Here is a 7,255-nt window from a genome sequence, read left to right as displayed (position 1 = left end):
TTCTGACTTCACAGTAGGATGTGCGATTTTTGTATACAATGCAGGATTCATTGCAACTATAATTTAGAAAATTTTCAAAATGAGGCACGGTGTCATCTTTCTCAGATGATTTCTTTTTAAAAAGCAAATCCTATTCTTTGAGTAATTTATCCATGTTTCCTTTTCTTCTTGAGTAAATGAAAATGTTGGAAATAAAGCACATTATCTTCCCATCCACCTCAACCCTATCAATCTTGCCACCCGCTACAATTACTTTTCACACCACCCGGCATGAACCAGAGGGACAGCCATTAAGACACTACCACACATCAGAAGCCAAAGCTGCTCCAACCCACAGCTGAACTTAATAAAACCGTTAATGTCAGAGCCTGCCGGCTAGCTTCCCAGGAATGCCACTTGCTCAAAATCCTTCCATTCCAGCCATGCATGTGGCATTTCATCCTTCTCCCCATGCAGAACCATGCCATCTGCTATGAGACACAGATATACCACATGCCAGGTGACATTTTCCTTTAAATTCATTTTTTTTTAATTTACTAGGAAATACACTCAACAGGCAGATAGCAAGAAGAAATTTGTGCTCTACCTAGGACTTTTTCCAGTTTCTTAATATTTGTTATATTCTGGCTCTGCATTTGAATGGTTGGTGAGTAATTTATGGGAAGACATCCTTAGAAATAAGTCTGTAGACATGTAATAAAAAGCTCTGAGCACTGGCACTCTAATAAACCAAAGAGTAACTGAGGAGTAGAATGAAAAAAAAAAGGAAGAAGAAAGAGTCATTATGTCAATAATACTGAGGTCTGATGGTGCTGTGCAAAGTCAATAACATCATAAACTTTTATACTGACTTTGGCATGAGAATTTGCTATTATCTGTGGCAAGTGATGGCAAAAGAATTTAGATCTGATATATTTGACCTAGCAGAAAAAGAGATGGAGAGTTTTTGGAGATGCTCCCGCTTTTATACATTTTGGATAACGGTTAAATTTTACATGCATAGATGGCAATGCATTTAAAGTCACTCAGAGACTGTGGTGGGGTCAAAGAAAAATCTGGGAGAATCTATTTTAAAAATTAGAGATTAATTCTTATCTTCATTTTCAATTCTAATTACAAATATAATATATCCTTCCCTACAGGGACATCTATAAAAGTCTTAAGCTATAGATTCGCAGTGTTTGTATATAACAGAGAAGTAAACTATAAGATTTATATGTAGGACCACATAGCCTCCCCCACAGGAGGAAGCATGTTCTCTTATGTACCAGAAGCAGTCTTAAAAGCCAGATCAGTTAAATTATGACCCATTATACTTGGAATATAGCAAAAGACTATCTTGATGATTATTATTTAGCCTAATTGTGTATGCTGGTAGTGGGACACCTAGAAAACTTTAGATTGAAGTATATGCAATATAGTAAACAAGGCTAAATATAATCAGAATTCATTTTATCCATATTAATTACTTGCTCAATTGTTTAAACATAACGCAAATTACTTCACAATTTACTACTCCTGAAATTGACTAATAAATAATAGATTTATATTTAATAGATTCTTAATTACTTTCCTCCATGTGCTATGTTCTTTTATTAACTATTAATTCTCTCTTTGACTTCATACATTCAAATATTTATCCACCTCACTTCACTAAAACTCACCCTAGAGCTATCGATGACCTCCCCCTGACTAAACTTCATAATGTCCACTTTGGCAAACAGATTGATTCCTTGTAAACATCAATCTAGTCATGTCAATTCTTACTGACTCCTGCTTTCTTCTTTCTTTTCTCTCCCGGCCTTGAGAAAATACTTACATACTCATGTCTTATGATTCTTGCCTCTGGTCCACACACACCTTCCAGCTCAGCTCATGTGAGTCCCTCCTGCTCAGCACTTTACTCACACTAGCCTTCCTTTATTTCCTTTCATTCGTCCCTCTAACCTGTGCACATGTTACTCCTTTACCGAATGCTCTTCCATTTCTCCTCTTCACAAGATGCTTTCTTTCCTGATACCTCTTCTCCATTACAGCATTTATTACAACTTCGAATTTATATGAATTCTTTGATTATTGCAGAAGCTTGCTTTTCTGAACTAGTTTGTATACTTCCTGAAGACAGAAAAATGTATTTCTCTGAGCTATGAATCTCTAGTATCTAGAACTCCACTTGGCACTGAATGAGCATGGAATAAAAATCCATTCCCTTAATGAATGAGGAAGTATTATTTCTGCTATGCTTCTTCTGGATTCTTATTCCACTACTGTTCACTAAGCACAAGGAAGTTTAAGGAATGAACTTGAGCTCAGGATGCAAAAAGTTAGCTATCAATTCATTCATAAAATATACATTGTGTCTTTTCCCAAAAGAGATTAACAAGACAGTTATGGTCACTATATTCAAGGAATTTATGTTCTAATGTGATGATAGGCAAAAGTAAAGAAAACACACAAAAAAATTATAGCTTGTAATAAGTTCTAAAAAGGAAATACATAAGGAAAAGATGTAAAGATGACCAGGAGTGTCCTTGAGGTGATCAAAAAAAGCATCTCTGAGAAGAGCAAGGTGAAACACCCAGAAGGAAAATAAATGAGCTATATAGAGAATGAAGGGGAAGAACATCCCAAGTAGAGAGACCAGCACACACAAAGATCCTAATGTGAGAATCGACCTGGTGTGTTTCAAAAATAGAAAACAGTTTAGTGAACTTAGCATAGAATGGCAAGGGATGAGATAGAAGATGATAAGGCTTTGCAGATCAACATAAGAGTTTAGATTTTATTTAAAATGTAGTCGTGGGGTCTATGACTATGCTACCCTCAAAAAGCGCGATCCTGTCTGATCTCAAAAGCTAAGCAGGGTCAGGCCTGGTTAGTACTTGGATGGGAGACTACCTAGGAAGACCGGGTGCTGTGGGTGTAAAAAATAAAAAAAATAAGGGATTGTAAGCTGACAAGGTCCTTGCAATCTATGAAGTCAACAAAAGTTTGCCTCACCTAAAAAATAAAATAAAATAAAAATAAAATGCAGTCATGGCCATTGTCAGGTCTTAAATAGAAAGTGCATCCTCTGATTTATATTTGAGCAAGGTTATTACTGCTTTGGCATGAAGAATGGATTCAAGTGGGCAATTGCAGAAGGAAACAGGCTAACCAGGAGGATTAGGGACCTGCAGAAATAACATGGTGTGGAAAACAAGGTGGTAGTGGAGATGGAGAAACAGATTTGAAATATATTTTGAAGGTAGAAATAAAAGAACTTTCTAATAGCTATGGGTTTTGGGGGGTAGGGCAAAACAATTAATGATAACTCTGGGTTTCCAGCCTCGACACAGGTAGATGATAGTGGCATTTGCTGAAATGGGAAGTACGGGCTTGGGGACGGGTGATGTTGGACAAGAGGAATGAGCAAGATCGATGAAAGTGGAAATTTGGGGATCAGCCTTTTTTTGGCCAAGACATTTTTCCTTTCTGTTTATAGACATCTCCATAAAGCTGTCACTATGAATTTTTATTATCCAGTTAAAATTACAAATCTTTATTTATCCAATACTGGTCACTGGAAAATGAGATTTGACCTTTCTCAATAATGTCGATTATATAACCAATAGAGTCTAAACCTGATGTGAATACTGGATTCAGCAAAATTCTTTCAATATATAAGGTCAGTCTCACAGGCGACAACCTCACTTTAACAGGCCCACTGGAGTGAAGTGTGGAAAGCTAGGAGCGTAGAGGACTGGAGATGTCTTCTACTAATTAAAAGAGAAAGTTCATTTAGCAATGGAGCAGAGAAGTGAGCTCCAGCTGATCCAAACTTGTAGCATAAGAAGAGAATCTAAAATGTCTGTAAGATAAACAGAGACTGTGATAGCATCTAGTCAATATAATTCAATTAAAGAAAATGGACTCCAGCAGGGTAGCAGCACGTAAAGATCACTGGTGCAAATTTTTAAAAGATAAAATCAATGACAAATCTAGAAGTCTAGAAATGCAGTGCCCCTTATAAGAAATGTCAGAAAAAACGCCCTTTAAAAAGTGCAAAATAAAGACATCACCATCTTCACGGGTGTAGTTCGCAACACAATGCAGGAGAGGAGATCCTTGCAAGACTTCTACCTTCCGCTTTACTGGAGGTCTCCTCACTCTCTCCAGTCAAAATAAAGGCCCATGGGTAATTACAGGCCACGACATAATAAATTTTAGACGTGAGTTACTCCTTCCTTTAAGACTAATCGTTCTTGATTTTTATAGCACAGAACCCTTTTTAAGGGTGATAAAATTAGGGACTTTCTTCTCAAGAAAAAAAGTATTTAGAATTACACACATTCTCCTCCTCCAAACCAATCTCTCAGGAATCTAGGATATCAGGTCAAGAACTCCTTTTGTTTTAGCTTAAATGGAAAGGAACCATTAATAAAAATCTGGTCTGGGGATCAGTCTGGTAATCAATCTATAGATGCCCTTTGTTGAGGTGGCAGCTGAGGCAGACCCACCTTACCTCGTCCTCTATGGCTATAAATGGTAAATTGTTTTCACAAGTCCCTTTCAGTCTCTGGGCCTCCCAATATTTCAAGAGCTTTTGATGTTACTGCAGATGAAGTTTGGTCTAAAAAGCCATACTGCTGTGCTTGCAAGTACAATAACTAGCATTTATCACATACTGCTTATGATGAGACATACTCACACCAACCTATGAAATAAATATTGCTATTAGCTCCATCTTACATTTGAAGAAACTTTAATAAAGGAATGCTCCTAATGTTAACCATTCAATTTTTTCCCCCTCAGAACATGGAAGACTGCAATTTAACAGTGTCTTTGCATGTAGCTTAGTCCATATGGTTATATCCAATGGAATGTGAATGAAAATAATGTTCTTTCCTTGCCCCAAAATGCTTTGTGTGATGTTTTATGGTTTGCTACACACTCACCAGCTAGATGAATGTGGATATTCAGCAGAGCACCTAAGCGATGCCAGAAGTCACTAAATGGAAGAGGCATGGGTCTCGTAATTGCCATCTGGAGTAGAGCCACTCAGAAAAGCCGCCCAATCAGGAATATCTGAATTGAATTTTATGAGAGCTAGAAATAAATACTTTTATTGTGTTAAGCCACTGAAATTGTAAGGTAGCTTTCTCCAGCAGTGTGTATTAACACCCCTGATTAAGACAATTATACACAATCATTTGATAGAACGAGATTGAGACCCAAGTTTTCTTTCTTCAAAACACTCAAGTTTAATGACAACACTACGCAACTCCCTATCTAAGTGCTTGGCACTTATCCTTTTGCTAAAGATACAATAATTGATCAGTTGCTTGAGAACCACAGATTTTAAAGGAGAGCTAAGAGGGTCTGTCCCAGGGAATCTGTGAGTAAAATAAAATAGTGGAATATATGGGCAGTATCTTAGATGCAAAAGAATAGAGAATGCTTTGAGAGTGTTTGCCTAGCCCCTGTCTTAATTATACAATGTTCTGGCTTTAATATCCTTTTCATAGTCGCCCAGAAAACTGTGAACAAAACACGACAGCTTAAAAAGAAATCACAATTATTTCCACAGAATGGGTGTCTGAACCTTTAGGATAAAAAGCTTTCTGTGGGAATTAAGATAATTATTGAAGGAAGATTGACAGAAATTATTACACCAGCAAGAGTGAAATCTGATGCCGTGTTAATGAGAACTGGGACATGGGAAGATAGGGAAGAAAGTCTTGATGGTATGTAAGAGAAATAAGTGGCTATCACTTCAGATGGAATGCTATTAGGTTCTGGACTCTTCCAGGAGTTAAATTAAAAAAAAAGTTGTGTGTGTGTGTGTTTTTTTTTTAATAGAATTTGTTTGAATAAAAGGAAAGAAGGGAAAAAATAGAGGATCTGGGATTGAACTCTACTCTGTATCCCAGGAAACGGAAAATGAACAGATGGTCATAAAAAATGCAGAGTTTTGCAAATATGGAAAAAACAAAGAATTTTATGACTGTAAAAGTGGATCGACATGACTCTTTGCATTGAGAGCTGTTAAAACAGAATGATGCAAGAGCGGTTGGCAGTTGAAAGAATAGTAGGTAACCTCTTTATTAATACATTACATCTAGTTCCAAATGACTAAATGCTTTCTGGTTTTCTCATTAGATCAGTGGAACATATTAGAGTGATTTCTTTGGACATCGGTGAAAAAAGAATGGGGCAACGATATTACATACTCCTTTTTGCAGAGGAGGTGAAGCAATTTCTACCAAAAATGGGCTCTATTCTTACCTTAGAAACTGGTTAACACATGGGAAGAAGAGACCAAAAGGCCTCCAATACTGTCTTCTGCCATCACTCTCTGCTCCATGTTGGCTTGGAGAGTGAAGCAGTGCTATCATGTATTACTTGTTATCTCTTTCTTTGGAAATGGATCTCTTGTGAAACTATAAGGGTCAAAAAACCATAGATAATTCCCTAAAAAGATGTCACTTCTCTCCATTTTCATCTATAGGTTCGACGCCATTCTAATCAAAATAAAACAGTTTTTGTTGTTGCTAATGTTCACCTTGACACACTAATTTTAAAATTTACATGGAAATTCATGTAAATGCATTCTAACTTCCCTCCAGATATAAAAAGAACATATACAAACCAATAAGGAAAAAAATGCAATAGTAAAATGAGCAAAGGACTAAAACTGGCATTTGTAAGAGCACATATTCAAGTTACCATTGCATATTTGAAAACCTGCTCAACTCCATCAATAATCACAGAAATGTTAATTAAAAACAAAATGAGAAATTACTACAGAAACTCTAATACCAAGTATTGCTGAGGATATGGAGAACTAAATCTCTCATATGCCGCTGGTGAAAGCGGAATTTATATAATCACTTCACTTAGGAAAATACTTAACATTATCTATCACAGTGGACATGTGCACATGCTGTTCTTACATGCATATATCTAATTGCCGGAACCCAAAGTTATATCATAAAGCCTAGCTACAAGAGTACTAGTAAAAGGAAATTTTTGTCTTTCCAGCATCTGTAATCAAGAAAAAAACAAATAAAAATAAGTAGGATGGATGATGTTCAAGCCAGTCCATCAAATCTACCAAAAATTGCCAAGGCCTATGGCATGAGGAAAAGGAAAAATGACTGAGAGAAGACAGCATGACTAGTGTGAAGGAAACTAGGGGAAACAGTACAAGGGAAGCTCTTGCTAAAATATAGGTTCCACACTACAAAGGGTTATTAAGACTACATTAGGAATT

General features: G+C 36.6%; 1 pseudogene; it reads left to right on the top strand.

Annotated features, from left to right (window-relative positions):
• Positions 1-2,804: 2,804 nt before the first annotated feature.
• Positions 2,805-2,923, top strand: LOC120595889 (uncharacterized; annotated as a pseudogene).
• The last annotated feature ends 4,332 nt before the right edge of the window (positions 2,924-7,255 follow it).

Source organism: Pteropus medius, unplaced genomic scaffold, assembly GCF_902729225.1.
Source record: "Pteropus medius unplaced genomic scaffold, Ma_sr-lr_union100, whole genome shotgun sequence".
Classification (NCBI taxonomy): domain Eukaryota; kingdom Metazoa; phylum Chordata; class Mammalia; order Chiroptera; family Pteropodidae; genus Pteropus; species Pteropus medius.
This window is presented reverse-complemented; position numbering and strand designations above follow the sequence as displayed.